This window comes from Oryx dammah, unplaced genomic scaffold (genome assembly GCF_014754425.2).
Source record: "Oryx dammah isolate SB20612 unplaced genomic scaffold, SCBI_Odam_1.1 HiC_scaffold_28, whole genome shotgun sequence".
Taxonomy (NCBI): Eukaryota; Metazoa; Chordata; class Mammalia; order Artiodactyla; family Bovidae; genus Oryx; species Oryx dammah.
This window is the reverse complement of record NW_024070212.1, coordinates 53,499,780-53,523,627: the sequence shown is the minus strand read 5'-3', so window position 1 is coordinate 53,523,627 and position 23,848 is coordinate 53,499,780. Positions and strand designations below refer to the sequence as shown.

At 40.5% G+C, this 23,848-nt stretch overlaps 1 long non-coding RNA gene across 1 annotated transcript; it reads left to right on the top strand.

The window, feature by feature from the left end:
* Positions 1–16,970: 16,970 nt before the first annotated feature.
* Positions 16,971–17,798, top strand: LOC120856900. The gene is made up of 2 exons (XR_005719511.1): positions 16,971–17,465; positions 17,580–17,798. It is a non-coding gene; the product is annotated as an uncharacterized LOC120856900 (long non-coding RNA).
* The last annotated feature ends 6,050 nt before the right edge of the window (positions 17,799–23,848 follow it).

Below are 23,848 nucleotides of genomic sequence, written 5' to 3'. Positions count from 1 at the left end.
CCTTCAGGTAGGAGCAATCACAATGCCTTGTCCTATATAATAGCACTATAAAAAATTTTGATTTGAGGGTTTTTTCCAACCACTGGGCTTCTGCTGTGGCTCAGCTAGTAAAGAATCCACCTGCATTGCTGGAGATCGTGGTTCGATTTCTGGGTCGGGAGATCCACCAGAGAAGGGATAGGCTACCCACTCCAGTATTCTTGGGCTTCTCTTGTGGTTCAGCTGGTAAAGAATTCACCTGCAGTGCGGGAGACCAGGGCTCCATCTTCCCTGGGTTGGGAAGACCCCCAGGAGAAGGTAAAGGCTACCCACTCCAGGATTCTGGCCTGAAGAATTCAATGGACTAGTCCATGGGTGTCACAAAGAGTCAGATACAACTGAGCGGCTTTCACTTTCAGCCATTATTTCTTTGAATACTTTTTTCAGCCCCTCTCTTCTCCTCCATGCTTTCTGAGATTTGGTTTAAATGACTGTCAGATCTTTTGTGATAGTTCCATAGGTCCCTGAAGCTCTGTTCATTATTCTTTAATCTATTTTCTCGGTATTTCAAGTTGGGAAATTGCTATTACTCTAATTTCAAGTTCATATTCTTTCCTCTGTTCTGTGTATCACATCACTGAGCCTATCCAGTAAGTTTTTAGTTTTGGTTACTGTATTTTTCAATTCTAACACTTCCATTTGGTTCTTGTTCATATCTTCTATTTCTTTTTCTTTTTTGTAATTAGCTCTCATTCAATTTATTGTGCTTTGTTAATTACAACAAATTATCCAGACATATGTAACCAAAGGAAGAAGGCAATGGCAACCCACTCCAGTACTCTTGCCTGGACAATCCCACAGATGGCAGAGACTGGTAGGCTACAGGCCATGGGGTCATGAAGAGTCAGACTCGACTGAGTGACTTCACTTTCATTTTTCACTTTCATGCACTGGAGAAGAAAATGGCAACCTACTCCAGTATTCTTGCCTGGAGAATCCCAGGGACAGAAGAGCCTGGTGGGCTGCCATCTATGGGGTCGCAGAGTCGGACACGACTGACACGACTTAGCAGCAGCAGCAGCATTATGTAACCAAAGACATAGGCTGCAATAGTCATGGTGGTGATTTCTGTCAGGTGGAATTATGGAATTTCCTCCTTTATTTTTTAATTTTTCATTGAGGGATAATTGCTTCACAATGTTGTATTGGTTTCTGCCCTACAATAAGGCAAATCAGCCATAAGAATACACGTGTCCCCTCCCTCTTGAATAGCTTCTATTTCTTTGTTGATACTTTCATTTTATCATTTGTTTCAAGTGTGTTAACAGTTGCTGATTGAGGCATTTTTATGATGGGTTACTTTAAAACTCTTGTCAGATAATTCCAATATCTATGCCACTTTGGTGGTCTTCTCAGGTAGCACTAGTGGTAAAGAACCTGCCTGCCAATTCAGGAGACATAAGGGATGCAGGTTCAGTCCCTAGGTTGGGAAGATCCCCTGGAGGAAGGCATGCCAACCCACTCCCATATTCTTGCCTAGAGAATTCCACGGACAGAGGAGCCTGGTGGACTAAAGTCCATGGGGTCGCAAAGAGTCGGACACGACTGAGAGACCTAGCACACACACATGCTGCCTTGAGGCTGCCTGGCTTCGGTTCATTGTATTTTCTCATTCCAGCTGAGATTTTCATGGCCTTTGATAGACACGTGATTTTTTATTGAATTCTGAACATTGTGGGTATTCAGTCCTGAGAATTTTGGATGGAAGAAGTTGTCTGTCTTAGCAGGCTTCTGCTGACACAGCCCCAGCTGGGAGAGGGAGAGCTGTCTCATTTCTTCCAGGTAGGAATGAAGTTCAGTCTCCCTACTACACCTTCCTAACATCACCCCAGCTGGGAAAAGACAAGGTGCTTTGTCACTGCTCCACAATGGCATCCACTAACACCTCAGCTCATGCACAGTGGCTCATGACCTCTGGAGGAAGGAGCAAGCCTTAGATCCCCTCGGCCTCTCAGGCACAGTCCTGGTGAGGAGTGGGCAAAATGCCCCATTCCCTTCATGTGAGAGTGGAAGTCTGGGCTCCCCACTCGGCTTCTGCTGGCAGGGGTGGAAGGAAGACCACAGTTTTTTCCCGTGGTGTTTGGATAGAGCAGGGACCTTATTTTCTAGAAGTTTTCCTTCTTACTAGGTAGATGCTTCCTGGGGCTTTTACTAAAGAGATCAGACTTTTACTAAACTTCTTCTGGTCTGTAATGTGGCATTTCTTGGTTCCTGGCTTCTCCAGCTCCAGTTTGGGATATATGTAGAAAAGATAAAACCCAGGGATCTCCTCACCATGCTTTTCCTCAGACCTCAGGGTTAACTGGGCTGCCTTCTGTTCTTCTTTCAGAATTTTCTTACACTTGTTTCATATGTAATTTCCAAGAGTGCTTAATAGTATTTAACAGGAGGAATAGGGAGACAGGCATGCATCCTATTTTTTCCAGAAACAGAAAGCAATGTATTTAATTCTAACATTCTACATATTTTATGCATTTCATTTCTCAAAAAGTCTTTGTGATCTGATACGATTGAGATTTCATTCATTTGGAGGCTCACTTACAAATGTTTTTCATAACTACTGTATCTTTACATATTTCTCTGAGAAATTTTCATTGTACCGTTACAATTTTCTTAATCTGCAATGCACATCGAATTGCATTTTTGATGCAAACCTATGTTTCTTGGAAGGTATAACATGCATAACCACAAACTCAATTTTAGTGAAAGTACAGAGATAGTATATGATCATTCCACATGGGCAAAGGATGAGATTCTACTCATCATATCTTTCATAGACTTTTTCCAAATGCACACGACCAAAGCCTGATTATTCTCTTAATTTCAGCCTCACCTGAACAGATGTTCCTAGTTGATTTTCTTCTACTTGTGCACTGATAGTCTCATTTATTCTGATTATCATTTTGTGTTTTTATTGAGCATGATCTTCTATTTGCTCATTTTCATTCCCCATTCTTGTTTGAGCACCTCCATCATCTTTCACACAGTTTGCTTTTGATGTCTGAAAAAAGCCAATAATACCCACAAATCTGCTGTGGCTCAGATGCTCACTACAAAAGTCTTTTCCTTTTCAGTCCATCTCCTGAAGATATTTTCCTGGCAGGCAATAAAACAACTTTGGAGAAATAATGTCTCATTTACCTCTTTCTACTTAATTTGCTTTTTAAAATTTTCTCATCTTGAGAATTTATATGAGAGCAAAACTTCATTGTTTTGAGCCTGTCTCATGAGCTAAACATAACCTTTGACAACATTTCAGTGATACAATGCTCATTTGGATATTTTACTAAAAATGTAAAACCTGTTTGGCATAGCATGCCATGCTCACCACTGTTTTTCTCACATCTGCACTATTTTGAAACAAAGGATCTTAACATCTAAATACTCTTGTCCCTGACTGTTGTTTTGGTTTGCACTGGGGTTTCATGAAATTTAATAGACAGATAACATAAATTCACACAAGTAAATTAATTCTAAAGCTGATTTGTACACTGTGCGACACCACTTCTTTTATTTTTTGCAATCACCTAAGAAAGGATATTTTTAAGCAAAGAAAATAGAGTTTAAAAAAATCATAGAAATACTAGGCCTGCTGTTCTGTTTTTTGCTCTTCTTGGCACGTATAGATTTGCAACTGAAGTCCTTTTGGCTCCTATGATGTCATTATAGAAATGCCGTCTTGCAAATCCTTCCCATTTGTCTCTTTCACTGCCTGCTCTATAGTTGAAACAATTCTTTTCAAAATAATTTATAATTTGTTTTGTATGACACCAGTGACATTTATTACAGGTGTCAACTTCAGCAAAAGATACCCAATTATTTCCGTTTAATTCATTTATTAAATGCTAAGGTCTATGGCAAGAATTTAGAGGTCATGTCACTTAGGATCTCACAGTAAAGAGGAAGGACAGTTTTGTTCTCAGTCAGATGAGCTAACTTGGAAGACCATGGTCAACAAGAAATCTTCCAGAGAAGAAGAAATGGTGGCTTTGAACAGAGATGCTTTGGACAAGGGTCAAAGAGTAACCATAGTACAAACAGTTGATTTGATTTGCTGTCATTTTTTCTTTTAATTTCAGAAGGTGGCTGTTTTCCATTATTTCTTTAAAACTGTGTTAGTTTATTTTTTTTTCAAATTGTTAAATTACACAGGTAAAAGTGATTCTTCAGATAAATCTGACTCTTCAACCTCAATTATTATCTAATGAGTGTACTATTATACACACAGTGGGATTAAATTTGAAATGCAATGGAAACCATGTTCAATTTTTCTCCGATTACTGCACACCATAAAGCTTTAATGCAACACAAATACTGCCCCCAAATTATTTCTCTCTATTGAAATTTTACCTGAAGAATTTATCAACACAAAATGGAGTTTATAGGACTCTGCATCTATCTGTTAGACAATAAATTTCCTTATCCACCATCTTTGCCTCCACTCATAGGAGAGAATATTCAAAACCACAGGGCTCAGCACCTGCTTTAGTTTCATTCACTCCATCCAATACAGGCCAAAAACAATTGCTGGATAAAACTGTAGTATCACTCTCTTATTACCTTTCATTCATACTGTGTTTATAACTGTAGCTGAAAAAAACTGGCCATACTGGCATTTTGCATGTAAGAATGCTCAAACTCAAAGAAGAAAGTATTCTAAATTTGTGTTCAATGACATCTTAAATTGAACTATTTTTTAAACTAAACTATTTTTCACTCATATTTCAATATCAACTGCTTTAATGTATTATGAGTATTACAAATCTACTCAAAAAATAATATTATTTGGGCAGAAATGAGGCTCTTCACTAGTCTTTACAAGTAAAAGATTCTCAAACTGATAACCAGAAAATATCTACATTCTGGGAACTTGCATGTGCATACACACCTGCTCAGTGGTGTCCAACTCTTTGCATTTGCAACCTTATGAACTATCGTCCTTCAGGCTTCTCTGTCCATGGAATTTTCGAGGCAAGAATAATGGAGTGGGTTGCCATTTCCTACTCCAGGGAAATCTTCCCCCACCCAGGAACTGAATTCCCATCTCTTGCATCTCCTGCATTGGGAGGTGGATTTTTTTTTTTTTACTGCTGCACCACCTGGGAAGCCTCTGGGAACTTGGAGAATGTGTAAAAGAGATGCCACTTTGAATTGCAACAAAGATCACTAATGAGGGAAGGCCCTTCAAATAGATCCCTGACTGGATAGAGAGGGCTGGCTATCACACACAGTAGTATTATCACGGAAACTGGTCTTTGACTAAGAATCCTCCACTGTATGACCCTCACACTGGCACTTGCACCCTAGAGTCTCTTTTTCTTGCAACATAAGAAAGTAGAAAATTTTCTTTCTGGGATGCTGAATGCATTCATGTTTAATTCATCATATAACTAATCAAACATTTGCAAGTTAATAGCACCTTGAAGTCTTTTAAAATTATTATTGTGCATTTTTTCCCTCTCTTGGACCACATATTCCCTTTTCTTCATCCATCTGCCTTTATTTCTCCTACTATATCTATTTCTTGCAAAGAAATGGGACTTAAACATTTTCACTTGCAGTACTCCTTCCCTAGAGTCAGTGCCAACAAATTGCAACCATTCACCAGCCCTGGCGTGCTCAAACATTTCTGTACATCCCCGCTAGAAATACTAAGAGACAACAAGCAAGTATCTACTGTGGATACAGAGCTAACATCCACCACTTGGCAAGCTGTGTTTAGGGAGGCTTACTTAGCTCTCATTCTGGGATTATTATAAAAATAAATCTTTTAGCATTTGTTTGGGATTAAAAGTGAGGGAATCTAGACTCACATTTTAAAATGCACATCCTGATGAATAATAAATACACTTAGTAAATATACATTAAGGGAGAATTATATTTTCTGCAGCTTGTTGTGTTTTACTGAAAGCATTCTCCACATAACAATGAATTAACAGAACCCAAATATCAGATGAAGTTGGAGTGGTGAGTATAATTTGTATCATCTAATAGAAATTAAAGAGGTGGAAACAAGAACAGATCAAAATGAAAGGGCTTGTTGTGAGAGGACAGAAGAGCAGCCTGCAGGGCGATACAGCCCAACACAGAGGAGGCGGCCCAGGGTGTGTTGGAGAGCCCCGGGCTCAGAACAAACAACTGTGAGTTCTAATCTTGGGTTCATCACCAGTTCCTAGCCTCTCATTTTCCTCAGGCAAAAGGGAATTTAAATGCCTGTGAGGGCGACAGAATTACTTGTAAACCGTTAATCCTTTAATTTCAGGATCAAGGAGATATCTGAGAAAATGATTCCATCAGGTCAACCACAAGCAAATCGATGAAATCAATGTTCTGACCCCTTCACTCCTCCCCTTTTTCATGATCATTTCCAAAGCCCTTGCCTTCCAAGCCCCAAGTTGTGATCATGAGCACAAAATACTCACCTTCTCTCTGCTTAGTCTTCCCTTCATGCATACTCCCTAATCTGCTGGACAACACCCTCCCCAACTCACCACATCAAAGTTTAATTGTCCTGTACCCCCTTTATTGTGAACCCCATTTGCTGTCAACACCACATAGGAAGAACACACAAATTCAGGAATCAAAGAATCTAAATTCAAACCTAGCTCTTATGCTTGTGAGCTGAGACTTTGGCAAATAATTTAACCCCATGTGCCTTAGCCTCCTCCTTATCATACCCGAAGCTCATAACAGTATTAGTTTCATAGCACTCTTGTGAAGGTAAATAATAAGGATAAAATCTCTGGCACAGTGCCTGACTCATAAATAAACACTTAATAAATGTAAGTAGTATTATTTGATCTAAAATGTTAATAAGAGACATCAGCTTAATGTCATTCCTCCAAAGCAACTCCCAATTTTACCAGCAGCCTTAATGTAAAGGAAAGCATAGTTGTGTAATTTTTAAACACTGTGAAAAAGGGGAGATACTTAGGGGAGAGAGCAAAGGGTCCCTTAGGACAGGCTATTCCATCCTTTAGCATCCAGACCAGCCCACTGGCTGTGATTCCCACTGTGTGTCCCTACATCCCCTGCCTCCTTTGCAGAACTACGGAATATGCAGAGACCTGGACCAGAAGACACAGGGAGTATCTGTCAGGACACAGTTTACTCTGGGACCTTGTTAAATGATCTGCTTTTTATCCAGAACTGGGTAAACAGAAGTACTTCCTCAGAAACAAGTAAACACTGTATTATGCAGTGATTTCACAAACCACTATTTAATAGTCCGTTACCAGCTTTTCCAGACAAGCAATCACCGAACCTCCATTTTTGTGAAAGGACAGTCGTTGCTCTGTTTATGGCTTCGGGGTGTTGGGGGAGACAGGAGGGACAAGAGAGGTGACACTAAGGTTACTTGCCCTCTTTAAAGCTTTCCAGGTAAGCTGTGCCCAGACTCAAGGACAATGTGTTAAGACTGACTCCTGTGTCGCCCCTGAAAAGCCCTAGGAATTTTAATTGAAATTACTTTTATGCACTGGCATGCTGCCTTATTTACAATTTGTATTATGAAGGACAATGCTAAACAAGAAGGGTGACTTTTTTTTTTAAAATACAGACTTCAAAACTGTATATTGGCTGCCCTCCTCTCTCCACATAAGAAATAAACAAAAGATTTTTTTTTCCACTAAAGGACAGTAAACTTCTTTGGTTATCGATATTCAAAAACCAAACTAAAACAGCACAGCAAGCTTTAATGGGAGAATGTCCCCAAAGCAGACAGCTACTCATGGAAATGGAAACAAGCAGAAGAACAAACAAAAATTCTTTTGGGTTTTATCCTACATTTCAAAGCTGCATGAAAGTCACATTTCTTCTCATTGCAACATGGTTCCTAAAACTTCATGAAACTGCCATAAAACAGGGAGTTCAGACTATTACTTTTTCAGTAGTATCTTCCTTTCTCAATTCAGCTTTAGTTTATCCACTAACGTAACAGAATAATACTTTCTGAATAGAAAAACTTGGTAACTTCCCATGAATACTTTTCCTGCCAAGTCCCCTGCCCTTGGCTCTCATTTATAGAGTGTTCTCAGCTGGTGACTATGCTACTTCCTGTGACTTAAGAACAGCTTTTTCCAGAAGGAAATACAATGCTAAACAAGATTTATCTTTTCAAAAGTGCATCTGACTTAGAGAAAATGATGCTTACCTAGTTATAAGATAGAATGGTAACATGCAGAGCGGGGTAAATCAAAGTCTACTCTTGAGAGGAGGCAATCTCAAAAAACTTGCCAACTTCTCAATGTAGGAACATGGAAATCCTTTCTCAGGGCCCAAATATGTGTCAGAAATAATATGCCAAGAGAAACATTATTTCCCTGGGATGGGCTACTATGATTATCTATCCTATTATGAGTCAAGCCCTCGAAAATCCAAAGGTAAGTAGCAGTTAAACAGCTATAAACAGTGGCTTATGAGAATTCTGAGGAAATAGGACGAGGTGACAATGCTGTGAAACTTACTGCAGAAATAAATCCCTCAGCATGGAAAAAAAAAAAAAATGTGTCCTATATGGCAGATTCTAAGTTTTCTCTCCTTTTTCTTTCATGATCTTCTCTCTTCTATCCACCTCTTCCATTCTTTTTCCTTCTTTCTTCCATTCTATGTTCATTTTCCCAGTTTATTTTTCTCTCTCTCTACTCCCTCTGCCTCTGTATCCCCATCTTTCTTGCTTGAATTTTCCGTGTTTTTTTCTTTCCACATGTCATTACTCACCCCAGTGACATGTCACAATATTGCATGGAAGTTCATTGTAGGCACATTTTGTTTCCCTGTTGTTACATTTTTAATCCATCAAAATTAACATTTTTATATCACTCTTTCTCTGCCCAAAAGGAAGCCAAGTTAAGATGCTTTTGATTTTTATATGATATGTCTCTTTACTTGAAAATCACTCACCCAAAATGGGGAGAGGAAGGAGGTGAGGAACGGAACATACAATCCTTATCCTAAAAAAAAAAAAGCCAAAGCTCTAAGGAACTCTTCAAACTAGATCCCTTTTATCCCATTTGTCTTGTTTCCCAGCTTTTTTTTTTTTTTATCATTTACTCATCATAAATATATTGAGTACTTAACACTTGCCAGGAAGTTTAGGCATACAAGCAATAGGTTGGTAGAAGGATTATAAGGAAAGGAGAAAGGTTTTTCTACTTTTTTCTCCCAAATGTATTCCTTCTCTTTGTGAGAAAACCAGAGCAGAAAGAAATAAACAGTCAGAAACAAACCCATACACACACACACACACACACACACCCCTAGATCTGGTGCAGGAACATCTGCTTGCCTCCTTTCCCCAGCCCCACCCTCCCTGTAGACCTCACCCTAAGACCTGACCTTTCTTCCAGGCACACTGAAGAAAAAAATGGCAGAGAAAGCAGTAACCAGAGGCCAAATTCTTTCCTTCACCAGTCTAAAGAACTCTGGGCAAAAAGTTCAGATGTGCAGTTTGTTGGTAGTACTCTGTAAGGTATATATGGCCACCCACCCTGCAAAGTGGATATTATCATTCTTGAAAGTTGAGTTTCTGGGAGGTGATTGAAACACTTGGTTCAGCAAGTATGTGGCAGGTTCTAACTCAGTTATCTGGCGAGACTCACTCTAGTTCACTGCCACCTTCTCTACCTTAACAAACTCCAGCTCTGACTTGAACACTCAGTTAAGTTTCCTTCCTACTCAGCTGATCCTTCCCTCTCTTGCCTCAGGCCCCTGACGCCATCTCTGTTACACAGTACATTGTTGACAATTCTTTACTCCTTCCTTACTTTGACCACTCACTTTTGCACTGCTACAGGGCAGAGTAACCATCCTGTTCACCTTTAAGGCTCCCAGACCCTCCATGCAGCACCTTATACTCAGGGGTTCAATAAATGTCGGTCGCATCAAATTAAGTGGAACACCACACTACGGTAAAGCATGTTGGGTTTACAAAACCTATGTTATTCTCAGTAAATGAATAAATGGTAAAGCAGTATGACAACCACGGAAAGAAAAGAGGCACTAAGTCTGAAATAGCACTTTGCTGCTTCAGATGGACAAGCAGCTCAGGAAACACAATTTTTCATGGGGAACCCATGAGAGACTGAAAGACAAGAACCAGAGAAACTAATGGGTGGATTCAGGGTTATAAAGCTGATAAATAAGACAGAAAATGTGTTTGGGCAAGCCTAAGAGATCCAACCAGTCCATTCTGAAGATCAGCCCTGGGATTTCTTTGGAAGGAATGATGCTAAAGCTGAAACTCCAGTACTTTGGCCACCTCATGCGAAGAGTTGACTCACTGGAAAAGACTTAGGGGTTGGGGGCAGGAGGAGAAGGGGACGACAGAGGATGAGATGGCTGGATGGCATCACGGACTCGATCGACGTGAGTCTGAGGGAACTCCGGGAGTTGGTGATGGACAGGGAGGCCTGGCGTGCTGCGATTCATGGGGTCGCAAAGAGTCGGACACGACTGAGCGACTGAACTGAACAAGATAAGGGCTAAGTTACTGAGGAGAGAAGTAGAAAAGACATGTTCTCTCATCAATGATTCCAAAACAACCTCTAGTAGTTGGGGCTCTGAAACCATAGGTTAAATCAGTGTCACCTGCCTTCACCAATTAAGGTTGTTTTAGGACTTACTTGTCGTACAATCTGGCATGTGGCCTGAACAACAGGATGCAAACTCCAGTTACTTTCTGGGACCTAACAGTCAGTACCACCAGATTTGAGCTGAGCAGAGAGTCAGCAGAGTCGCATTGAGACCTCCCTGCCCCCAACCCTTCAACTGGGCATGCCTGTGTGTCCACGGGGTGACCTTTTGACATAAGAGGGCCAAAACTCCATCCTCAGAAGATGCCCATAGTCTAGTCACACCTGTAGGATGACAATTACCACACCTTTTTCCAAACACTTTTCCCCCCCTCCCGATGCTCCCCACACCCTGGACCGCTCAGCTTCCTTATTCACTGTCACAAGAATACCTCGGCCCCTTTCTTGAGGAGGCAGATTTGAGAGTGATTCTCTCTTCGCCTTGCTTGACTGCCTTGTGAATATCCCCTCTCAGCTGCAAATTTCAGCATGTCAGTGTTTTCGGCTTGCTTGGCTTGGGCAAAAAAAAAACCTAGTTAGGTTACAGTTCTAATGTTATACCCAATTAACTGGTTAGGTAGAGGACATATAATCTTATACCCACCCTTAGACAGAATTTTTCTTAGCCAGTATTTTTGTTCAGCTTTATTGAGATATAATTGACGAATAATATTGTGAGATACTTAAAGCATACATCACGGTGACTTCATATGCATTTACACTGCAAAAGGATCTGTCACGTCACACTTATGTTTGGGAGAACTGAGAACATTTAATTCTGTCTCTTAGCAGATTTCAATTATATAATACAGTGTTAACTGCTATAGTCATCATGTTTTACTTTATATCCTCAGACGTTATTCATCTTATAGCTGAAAGTTTGAACCCTTTTACCAACCTCTCCCTATTTCCCCCACCCTCTCAGCCCCTAGCAACTACTTTTCTACTCTATGTTTCTGTGAGTTTGACATTTTTTAGATCCTATGTGTAAGTGACTATGCAGTGTTTGTCTTTGGCTTATTTCACTTAGCATAATGTCTTCAAGGTACATCCATGTTATTGCAAAAGCAAGATTCCTTTATTTTTTAAAGCTAAAATATGTGTGTATATATATATATATATATATACACACACACACACATACGCACACAAAGTCACATCTTTATCCATTCATCTGTTGCTGGACACAGGTTGTTTCCATATCTTGGCTGTGGTGAATGATCTTAGCTGAAGTTTTAATTCAGCTTAAACTAACAGATATAGAGGTAAGTTACCACCCTCCCACCTTTAACTGAAGTTTGAGCAGATCTTTAAACAAACCTCTCTTTGAATTGTATCAACCATAGATAACAAATACAACCTTCACTATGAAGTGACATCACTTCTCTTGCGGCTTTTGCATGGATTCCTACTACTTTAAAACATTTCTCAATTCTTTTTCAACACATGATGAACTTTTACCATTGAAATTATGAAATTCTGCCTAGATGTTTTTATTTCAATTTGGAAGAAAATGTCACTTATTTGTAAATAAAGTGCCTTTGTGTCTGCTATGTTTTGTGTGTGCTACGCTTTTGTGTATGCTTAGTTTTCTGGCACTGAAGATTGACAGTGTCAGACTTTATTTTGGGGGGCTCCAAAATCACTGCAGATGGTGACTGCAGCCATGAAATTAAAAGACGCTTACTCCTTGGAAGGAAAGATATGACCAACCTAAATAGTATATTGAAAAGCAGAGACATTCCTTTGCCGACTAAGGTCCTTCTAGTCAAGGCTATGGTTTTTCCTGTGGTCATGTATGGATGCGAGAGTTGGACTGTGAAGGAAGCTGAGCGCCGAAGAATTGATGCTTTTACTGTGGTGTTGGAGAAGACTGTTGAGAGTCCCTTGGACTGCAAGGAGATCCAACCAGTCCATTCTGAAGGAGATCAGTCCTGGGTGTTCTTTGGAAGGAATGATGCTAAAGCTGAAACTCCAGTACTTTGGCCACCTCATGCGAAGAGTTGACTCACTGGAAAAGACTTAGGGGTTGGGAGCAGGAGGAGAAGGGGACAACAGAGGATGAGATGGCTGGATGGCATCACTGACTCGATGGACGTGAGTTTGAGTGAACTCCGGGAGTTGGTGATGGACAGGGAGTGGACGCGAGTTTGAGTGAACTCTGGGAGTTGGTGATGGACAGGGAGGCCTGGCATGCTGCAATTCATGGGGTCTCAAACAGTCAGACATGACTGAGCAACTGAACTGAACTGAACTGAAGATTGAAAATTCAATTTTTTAGGTCTGCAAAATAAAACGTGATTTAGTAAGGTAAATTGTTTAGAATGGTGGGGAAATGTTGTATTTTGGTTAACTCTAAGTTAAATGAACTATTCCTATTCACCATAAGAAAGAGACTGATTCTCAAAATTTGGGCAATATTCTAACAAGACTTAATAAAAGTTTATAAATTTGTCTTGATTTCATTGGGTCTTGAGTTCTTAGAAAGTCATTACAAACATTATGGTTATTACAAATTCTCATTATACAGTGTGTCCAGGGTAGAAGTTATAAGATTCTAGCCATTATCCATGAACAGAAGGTATGTGGATTATTTTAATGGCATTTTTGGAAGAGACCTAGCTGGATCCTAGACAAGCTGTGAATAGTTCATTTCAGGTACCTCCTTTCCGCCCTCATCAACGTCTCCATTCTATTTTTATGCTGTCCTCCTCCCATTTCCTGTCTCTATTCCATCCCCTAAATTCCTCTAACTTGCTTTTGTTGTGGTGGTGGTTTAGTTACTAAGTCATGTCTGACTCTTTTGCAACCTCATGGACTGCAGCCCACCAGACTCCTCTGTCCATGGGATTTCCCAGGCAAGAATACAGGAGTGGGTTGCCATTTCCTTCTCTAGGGGATCTCCCCAACCCAGGATCAAATCAGAGTCTCCTGCTTGGTAGGCAGATTCTTTACCACTGAGCCACCTGGGACACACCTAACTTGTTTATGTTACAGCTGATCACTGCTAACATAGGTATTAGTTAGGGATGAGGAGAAGATTGCTACGATCCAGGAATATGTATTTGTCCTCTCAAGGAAGTTGCTTAAATAAGTGTCTCCAACATCCCCTCCTCTCCCACCCATGCCTGAGACAAATGAAGAAATGACCTTGCTTCATGGTGGTTTAGTCGCAAAGATGTGTCAGAGTCTCGCGAGCCCATTTGCTGTAGCTCACTATGCTCCTCTGTCCATGGGATTTCCCAGGCAAGAATACTGGAGTGGGTTGTCATTTCTTTCTCCAGGGTATCTTCCCAACCCAGAGATCAAGCCAGAGTCTCTTGCGTCTCCTGCATTTGGCAGGTGGATTCTTTACCACTGAGCCACCAGGGAAGACATGCTTAATTTAATACAAAAAGCACTTACCCCTGGCTTTGTAGTTCAATCTACAGCACTCCTGAGCACAGCTTTCATCTCATGCTGTCTTGGCATCCCACATGCTTTTTCTTCTACCCAGTAAAATCTAACTTGCACCCACCCCACCCTACCCCACCCCATACCACAATCAGCTTCACCTCAATGACTGCCCTGGGAGGAGGGCTCAAATAAATACAGCAGGGAGAAGCTCTCCCAGGCCTCCCAGTCCACTTTAGATGCCCCTCCTCCACACATCCCTGGCACTCTAGGTGCTTTAGGACACTTACTATTTCATACGATAATTATTGGTTCCTTTCTATGTTTTTTCCGCAGCTAGACTGTAACCTCCTTACAGCCTTATCAGTCTTCATATTTTCAACGTCTAGCAAATTGCTCAGGACTCACAGCTCATTAAGGCTGAACAAATGAAAGATTGCAAGGAAATGAAGGAGGTTTGGGATACAGTGTTTTAAGGAGGGTGGAATTTTTTAATGCTGGAAATGCTCATTTAAAATGTTGTCAACCTCCACTGTAGAATATAGGACTTGATATGCACAGAGCCAATAGCACTATAAAGTTTCCTGGGTTTTTTGTTTAAAAAATTCCTGATACCAGCTTATTAACTTTTCATTTGTTCCTTTCTCACTAAAGAAGAGCACAAAGCAATCCCATTATTTAGGCTTCCCAACTGTCTAAGTTCCAGATAAATAGGCTCACCGAGTTTGTGTGTGCTTTTATGCACTTTAATCAATATATTTCCCAGTCTGAACAAGACATTAAATTAATTCCTGTCTTTTTTAAACTAGTTTCCACTTACTCAAAGATGTCACTACCCAACTTGGAAGCAGCCTTGAAGAGTGAAAAAAACAGATTCCTTGAAGAAGTTAGTACCCTTGCAAGTTTTAGTCCTGACTCTGCCTCTGTAGAGTTGGGAAAATTACATAACATTTATGGACCTGATTCCTCACCTATAAAACATAGGAGCTGGACCAGTTGATTTTTAAGCTCCCTGTCAGTTTTAACACTCTATTATTGTATAAAATTTTAATTCTAACATACAGCAGGTAGACTCTGAAAAGTGCTAGAAATGACAATGCTGTACTATCACACAAAGAAGATAATCTCCATCACAGGCAATTCATTTTAAAATTCACGAACAAGTCAAGTTGGCACGCACTACATCTGAGAGGGTAAGAGTAATAAATGCATCTATGGAAAGAGCAGGAAGCGAGGGGAAGCAGACCCATGCACTCTGTGAGACCGTACACAGCCTAAATGTATTTTCTCACACTGATGTATTTTAAATTTGTGACTATGAATATACCACAGTGAACAGCTTGAAGTTCTTTGGAACAAACATCGTCTCGTCTAAGGTCACTCCTGAAGGAACTGCAATAATAACATTTGGCATATGTAGATAGAGTTCTCTGCAAAGTGGAGCATGGAGAATTATACTCTGCATGTTCCAGAAAAGATGATCCATGATTCAGGTGAAAAAAAATGTCAGGTACATTTTTGACAGTGGCAGCAAACCCAAGCACTATAACCATACAATCAATATGGACGCCCTCATTAAAATCCCCAAGTAGCTTCCAGTTTGATTTTCAGCAAGTCTGGACAGGAATAATGGATTTTGTGGCCTGGAGGAACATTAGAAGTTTTAATAAAAGGAACGTAGAATTAGAGTGCTGGCCCTGGTTCCGTGGAAGCCCTGGCTCCCTCTATACAACACAGGATGAACCTAATTCCTTGCCTCAGATTCTTGTTATTCAATTTAAAATGCCATTTTATAGACAGCCTGATAATTTCTCCTCAAAAACACATTCATAAAAATTGCTTTAAAATTCTGATCAATGTTTTCAGTTCACATAGATATTAAACTGAATTTCCTAAAGCCTGAAAAGCTAATTATGCATTCAATTAGAGTTTCTTAATAAAGATTAAAACTCTGAAGTCTATTACAAGCACATATTTAATTCAACTGCCATTTTATCCATGCCATGGAAGTGTAAGTGGTAACAATGAATATAAATTATAATACATGCCATAGAAAGAATGCTATTTGTCCAAGTACGTTGCTATAAAGAATTAAATTTTGCTATCAGTTCCACGATCTAGTTAAAATTGGTATTCTTTATTTGGTCTTTCAATGTAGTCCAATTTCCTACTTTGAAAAACAAATTCTAGGGAATAAAGAAAAGAGATTAATTTATCATTAAGACTCTGCTTAATTGAAGTCAATTCCGAACAAACTTGAATTCAATTTCTGCTCATTAAATTGAATGTGCTCTGCGTTCCTCTCTGCATTGCTTTGAGCAAGCAGCTGAGAACAAGGGACTAACATCAAAATTATTAAATTGAGGAGATTTTATTTGGTCTTCACATGCCAGAGCCGCTTTGATGAGGAGCTGTTTTGGCACTGAAAGGAAAGAAGAGCAGCTGGAGGAAAAATCAAATGAAACTAAGCCTTGGAAAATTGAAGAAAACGCAAGCTTAATAATATTTAATAATTAAATTTCCACAAACAATAGCGGCAAATGAAGTAATCTGCAAAGTCTGTGAACTCATTTGCATAATTGATGCCGGTCCCCTGTAAATGAATAATGAAGATAATAAAAGATGTTGCTAAAAATGGGCACAATAACAGCAAATTTCATCAAGCCGCGCGCTCTGATTAATCTGCTCTTGCAAATCAGCAGCGAGAGGGGAGCGCGTGATTAACCGCACCGAGGCCGGCAGCAGGCGGCGGCGCTGCCCTTTCTCCGCGTGTCTCTGGGCGCGTCCTGCCCGCTCCCCGCGCCGCCCGTGCGCCTCTCGCCGCAGCTGCCGCTGGGGCCGCCCCGGGAGCGGCTCACCGGGGCGCGCCTCCGCCGCCCGCCCGCCGCCCGGGGTTCACGCCTCGGCCGCTGCGCCGCTGCGCCGCTGCCCTTTGTAGCGGCTGCGTGCGGGGTGATGGCCGCCTTGCCCCGCGGTCCTCGCACCTCCGCTCCGGGAGCTTCCCGCCTGCGCCTTGGTAGGGGGAGGCCCCGGAGGCGCTGAAGTCTCCGCTGCCCGCGTTCACTCTCCCGATGCAGAATAAACTGGGAAACAATTAGCCGGGTGGGAAGGTGGTGGGCTACTCCAAGGCCGGCGGGCTGTGTACCCCGCCCTCGAATGGGGCTGGGGGTCCCGGCAGTTGGGAATTTCTAATTAGGAGAGAAAGATGAGAGGTGCCCGTTGGGCCCATGAGGGCAGCCACTTTCGAAGAAACCAGGAATGGCGCTGTGAGATGCGCGGGCCCTGTTCCACCCAGCTCCTCATCACGCACAAAAAAGAACGGGCCTTGAAAGAGATGAGTTTATTATCCCCTTTTAAACGACTATTCAGAAGAGATCAGGAGAGAAAAAAGAAAAAAAAAGCTTCCCACCCCACTAATTCCCTTCCCTTGAAGAAAAGAGAAAAAGAAAGCAACCCACAAAGGTAAGCTGAGCATTTTCAGATTTTGTGGGTTTTGCTTTATTTGTTTGATTTTTGAAGAATCAAAATAACAGTTTCCAGTTTGCGACTTACATTTTCGTGTGCTTTTTTTCTCAGGGCCAACACAAGGGGCTAATAAAATCTCTGAGAGCTGTAGTATTCAAATACATGTTGTGTGGGAGTTTGTCAAAGCAACTTTGCTGAGTACAAACCCTAGACGATGAAACTGAAAATACTTCGAAAATCACAGGATCCTCTCCCAATCACGGCGCCGCACTTTTCCAGCTTTCTAGGATAAAGTTGTCTCAGGAAAATAAAAACTGTTGATAAACCATCGTTCCAGACTGTTACTTATTTTACGACTCTCCGTTTGCAATCGATCATAGCTCGGGCCTAACAGAACTGACTCCGGCTTTTCATTTGTTTATAGAGTGTGCAGTGTGTTATTCCTCAAATGTACCACGTCAGCTGTGTAATAATGCGTTATTTTTGTTCGCATCCTGGATCCACCTCTGCAATGGCCTTTGTTTAAAATAAAAGCCATGATTATTTTCCATTATTACAGAATGGAAACTTCGATCTTAGACATCTAACATATCTTAAAAATCCAGTTGGGAAAAGTAGAGAGGAGCTCATGTTTACTTCATTTGTAAAGTGCAGTTGACTATTTAACTGGACCAATTTTAATCCAATCTAATAAACCACTAGCTTGCTTCTGCTTCAGAAAAAGCCAGTATGCCACCCTGAGGCCCAAATCCCATCTTTCACAGTGTCAGGTAAACCTGTGATTACCTTGTTTTTGTTAAATGAATACAGTGGCAGTTAATTTTTCTGGTGCAATAATCACATTGTAATTTTCTCTAATTCCTCTAAGTACAAAGAAATCCTAATATCATGGAATTGTGAGCCAGAGGCAACCTCCTTACTTTACTTGGTAAGAAATGGAGACAGAATTCAGTACTGCCCACTCTCCTCTGGTCTCACCCTCCACACTCCAGGTTTCCCTACTCCCAGGCCAGTGATCTCTCTCCACCCCTAACCTCTTGTACAGATCAAGGGGAAAAAACTGGGGAAGGACTCCAAAGCAATGTTTCAGGAACCCTGGGGAAACCAAGGGAATGCAGTGACAGAATTCACGGGATGTGGGAAGGGTTCGAACAATAAATCCAGATGATAAAATGAGTTCTCAAAGAATCAGGAGCCACATGGTAACAGGGAAGCTATGCGAAGGGCAGAGGTTGTGGAAAAAATAAGGACTGCAGCGAGAAAGTAAGTGGTTTATATGATGTATAAAACATGAGACTAAAATTAGAACAAGAGAAGAAAGGAAAAGTCCATGGGATGTTTGTAGACAGGCAGATGGAGAGGATACGTGAGTTGGTGTCCAGAAGATTCCTTCTGTGATGCTTTTGAGGAAGAAGGGCTGACATCCCGGCTCATGAGAATAAACTAGTAAAGAGGCCAGAGACACAGAAATGGCCAGACAGCGACACAGTCAAGGAGAAGAGTTTCATCCAAGGAACATGATAGGAATCCCAGGGCTTGACCCACACCAAGGGTACTTTGTCTGCTCAGACATGGAGAGTGTCCTAAAACCCACCAATCCTTAGATAAAGGAGCACACTGTCCAGGGTCACCCAGCAGCTCCACGCCCGGCACAGAAGATTCAGGCTTTCTGATCCCTGTGGGTGTACCCTCCAGTGATGCCACTTCCCTTTCTTATGATTTGGATTTGCTCAGTTAGGCGGGGTTCTGAAAAGATGCCCTCAGAATTCTTTGCTTTTTCCTGTTTCACATTACCCTGATGTATAAATTAAAAATGTATTCTACAGGGTTCTTCAATTTATTAGCTCTTGTACAAGAAATGAATATCTCTTGTCACTTGAAAACATCCACATTTTAGAAATGTCTGGGTCACTCTAAAGTAATAAAAAACAAAATTTATTTCAGTTCATCAGTATGGAAAGTACACTGACCAGTCATACTTTATTCTAATTACTCCTGGCTCACACGGAAGAGATGGAAAAGCAGGTAAGATTTTACAGCCAAAATTCTTTGGTTTTTTCCCTGTCCTAAAAAAATAAATAAATAAGACTAACCAGTTTGAGCAAGAGGCTAATGCTCTAAGCAGGTAAACTGTGCAGCTGTGTGTCTGAAACCCTGGGTTCTGGGATACTTTATGGCACTTCATCTCCTTCGAGAGCCGTTCATCCTTAAGAGGCCAGGAATCTGAGTTCTGTACGGGCAGAAAATGTACCCACACAGTACTGTTTGCCTGGTTACCCTGGTTAACTGATGATGACCACGTACAATATAAACCAGTGTCTAATTCTTAGAAACTTCAAAGGTTATTGTCGGAGATGCCAGCTCCCCTTTCACAGAGCAATAGACAGAAATTCTGCTAATCTGACAAATGAAAATATTCATACCCTGTGATGTTTACTGTCTGTTCATAGACAACCTGCACACAATCGTGAGTTATCATTTCCTCACAAATAATTCATCTCTAATGAATAATGATGTCTTTGTTTCCCACATTCAATTAAAATTTCCTTACAAAAACAGAACATTTTATTAAAATAGAAATTATATAAAGTTAGCATATGGACTAAAAAGGCAGTATTTAAGTAGGAGATCCATAAGGCATGTAAAGCATTGTTTATGATTATGTAGATATTTTAAACAATTAGGGATCTTCCCTCCCTGGTTATTAAATTTTTTTAAGGATAGCTTTGCCATTTACATTCCTCCAAAGGTAAAAAGCATAAGTTATTTATCTTTCCTGGTTTGACCAAGATTTTCTAGGATTTACAATCCACTAAAAACAAGTGTCAAAACCCCTACATCTGCCCTATTTCTACTCACTCTACACTTCTCTCTGGAAGCCACAAAGGCATAATGAAAAGGAATTAGAAGAAAAAAGCATGCAATGCAAAATTCCTTATTGACACTCTTTTTCTTCCTCGCTATATTTGATTCAATCAGTATGTGCTGAGCACCCACCACATGACAGGTGCTGAGGAAGCAGGTGAATATCTGTGATCCCAGCCGACCAACCTGCCACCAGGGGGACACTACATTACACAGATAATGTACTTGTAGGGCTTCCCAGGTGGCGCTAGTGATAAGGAATCTGCCCGCTAATGCAGGAGACGCAAGAGACGTGGGTCCGATCCCTGGGTCAGAAAATCCCCTGGAGGAAGGCATGGCAACCCACTCCAGTATTCTCGCCTGGAGAATCCAATGGATAGAGGAGCATGGCAGGCTACACTCAGGATCATGGAGTCGGACATGACTGCACAACAACAACAATAGTGTAATAAGTACTATAAGCCCTTAGCCCAGTTTCAGAACTCTAGGATGTTTTCTTAAGAAGTTAAAAAAAAAATGGGAGAAATAGTTTGATAGCTTAATTCATGATCTGCTTGTTAACTTCATGATGGTTTCTTTCCAACCACAGACATCACCTTGTAATATTCCCCATCTCCAATAGGTATCAGAAAGTTCACTTATTCATAATTCCAATGGGCTATTGGCAATCGCAGTTTAACTCTACATGATCCTATGAACACATTTTTTCAGAGGGCTTAAGTTTGAAAAAAGAATCTCAGGCATACTTTGTTCAGCACTGAACTGTATGACATTGATTTGTTAGAGTGCTGTATATATAAGACCTGTTTTAAATATATGTATGTGTATACCTGCAGAGAAGGCGATGGCACCCCATGCCAGTACTCTTGCCTGGAAAATCCCATGGATGGAGAAACCTGGTGGGCTGCAGTCCATAAGGTCACGACGAGTTGGACACAACTGAGAGACTTCACTTTCACTTTTCACTTTCATGCATTGGAGAAGGAAATGACAACCCACTCCAGTGTTCTTGCCTGGAGAATCCCAGGGACAGGGGAGCCTGGTGGGCTGCCATCTATGGGGTCGCACAGAGTCGGAAATGACTGCAGTGACTGAGCAGCAGCAGCAGCAGCAGCATGTGTATACCTGAATATATACATGTTTCACTCTGGATATTAAATTACACGTTTTACGGTGACTTGAGACACCATTAAGAAATTGGTCTAAGAAACCAAATGTAAGAATTATTAGACAATTAGGAACTAGTAGAAGTTCTTGGACTTTATATATGGCATTATAAACATTATTGTAGCCTGAGAGGATTAGCCAACAAATGTATGACCAACAACCAGAAGAAACTTTGACTACAGTGTCTCATGACTTCAGGGGATATGAAAAGAATGTAAGAGTGACTGCCAAAGCAGAGTACTGGGAATCTGTATTCTCAGAAACTATAACAAAACTATTGTATCAGACTCTATTGCTTTCACCTGTTTGGAACAGGAACCCTACTCAGCTAGCTTAACTAAATAGTCCTTTGCTTTTCATTTACTGGGAGACCAGGCAGGACTAGTTCAGCAGCCCTACAGTTCCACAAGAGACTGTTTCCTCTCTTTCCTGTCTATCATCCTTAACATGCTTTTTATTATTATTTTTTGTTGTGGTCACAAGATAGCCCCTTTACCATCTTATGGTAAATAAAACAGAGATGTTTTAGCCCAAGATGTCAATTCCAAGAAAAACAAAAAAGGTGGGGGAAGAGTAAAAGATATGTGCCATCTGAGTTTGGCCTTTTTTTATAGAAAAAAGTTTGCCAAAGGCCTCACCCAGTAGAGTTCTCTTTACATATCATTGGATAGAACTAGGTCTAGGTCACATGGCTTTAGCTGGAAAAGAATCTGGTTGGGGGTTGGGGGGTGAGAAATTTTAACTGAACACATAGCTGTCCCAAGAAAATCCAAATTACCTTGGTAAGTTAAAAAGGAAAACTTGATGCTGAAAAGAGAACCAGTGCTGCTTCAATAGGGCTTGCAATTCTAGAAGGTGTTGGTTGCCCCCCCCACACTAATTCATACAACTACTCTGTGTTGATATACCACATAGCACTGTTGTAAAATAAAGATATCAAATAATGTTCATACCTCCCTATGAGATATGGCATCCCCATACTTCTCCTGGGTAAAGAGTTAGCATATCTGTAAAGTTATCAAGTGGCCTGACCATTTTTAAAGGCTGTCAAGACACCCAATATTACTATAAAGATACTATACTCCATACTGAATCTTAATCCCACACTATGCTATATTTGTAAAGGGTTTTTCATCCTTGCTGCTGGAAGTTTATTTGTGAGCTTATCATAAATGCATGAGTAGTATAAAGTAATGTTTTAATACACAAGACAAGTATGAGGGTATCTGATTGGGCTCAGGAATTGGGATCTGAATCAGTGATATAAAAGGAAGACTAGGATGAACCATATGTCTTTATCATGGGATATCCTTGTCATGAAAAGCATCAACATGCACATATCATAGTTATCAAAATAAAACAGAAAGATGTCTTACTCCAATCAACTCAGTTTTATTTATCCTGTTATCTATTTTTTGTAAACTCTTTATCCACTCAGTAGTACCTCAACCTGAGTAGCAGTTCAGAGTTGGGGGACAGTGACAAACCTCACATCAATCAGCCTAATTATGGTATTAGCTATGTTGTTGGCTATAGTTAGAGGTTTGCTGAGAGAGGAGATTGAAGCTATTTGTAAAATAAAGCTTGTGTTTGTGGGTTTCAATTATCCATGCTATTCCTAGTCCCTATTTCTGTGGATAAACAAGAGCTGATGAATCTAAAACTGTTATTTTGAAGCAAGATTTGGTTGCTATCTTTCAAAAATCATAGTTTGTGTAAAAATCATTTATCCCACCCTACTTTTATGCCAGGCATTGTACGGTGGGGTCTTTTGAAAAAAGGCAATGTTATAGCAGCCCTCTTACTACATGCACATTTTCTTAGAAAAAGCAAGTAATGAGTATATAAGTGTATAACCTTCAACATTATGGAAGGAAAAGTACACATATTTTTTTCCTCAATAATTAGATGCAGATTCTTAGGAGTCTGGTTGAAGGCATCAGTTGACATGTATCATCTCATCCAATTATCCCAAAACGGAAGTTTGAGTGTTCAGTTTACACAAATGTGCTGACTTAGGTTTTACAAATGAACTTTTTTAAACGTCTCATGCAATGCTCCACATCAGACCCTGCTCTTAGTCTTCCTTTGATTGCAGTGCAAAGAGACACAGCACTGCCAATTACGATGTGACCTTCATCAAGTTACTCATTTAACCTTTCTGAGCTTCCCTTCCTTCATCTTTAAAATGGGGGCAACCAACTCCACTCTGCAGAGTTGTGATAGGGAAGACAAAAAGTGATTTTGATTGCAAAAATTACTGTAAAATATAATGGGCCAAACTAATATAAGGTATATTATGATTTCATTAATCCAAGCATACTATTGGGGAATCTTTATCTAATGTT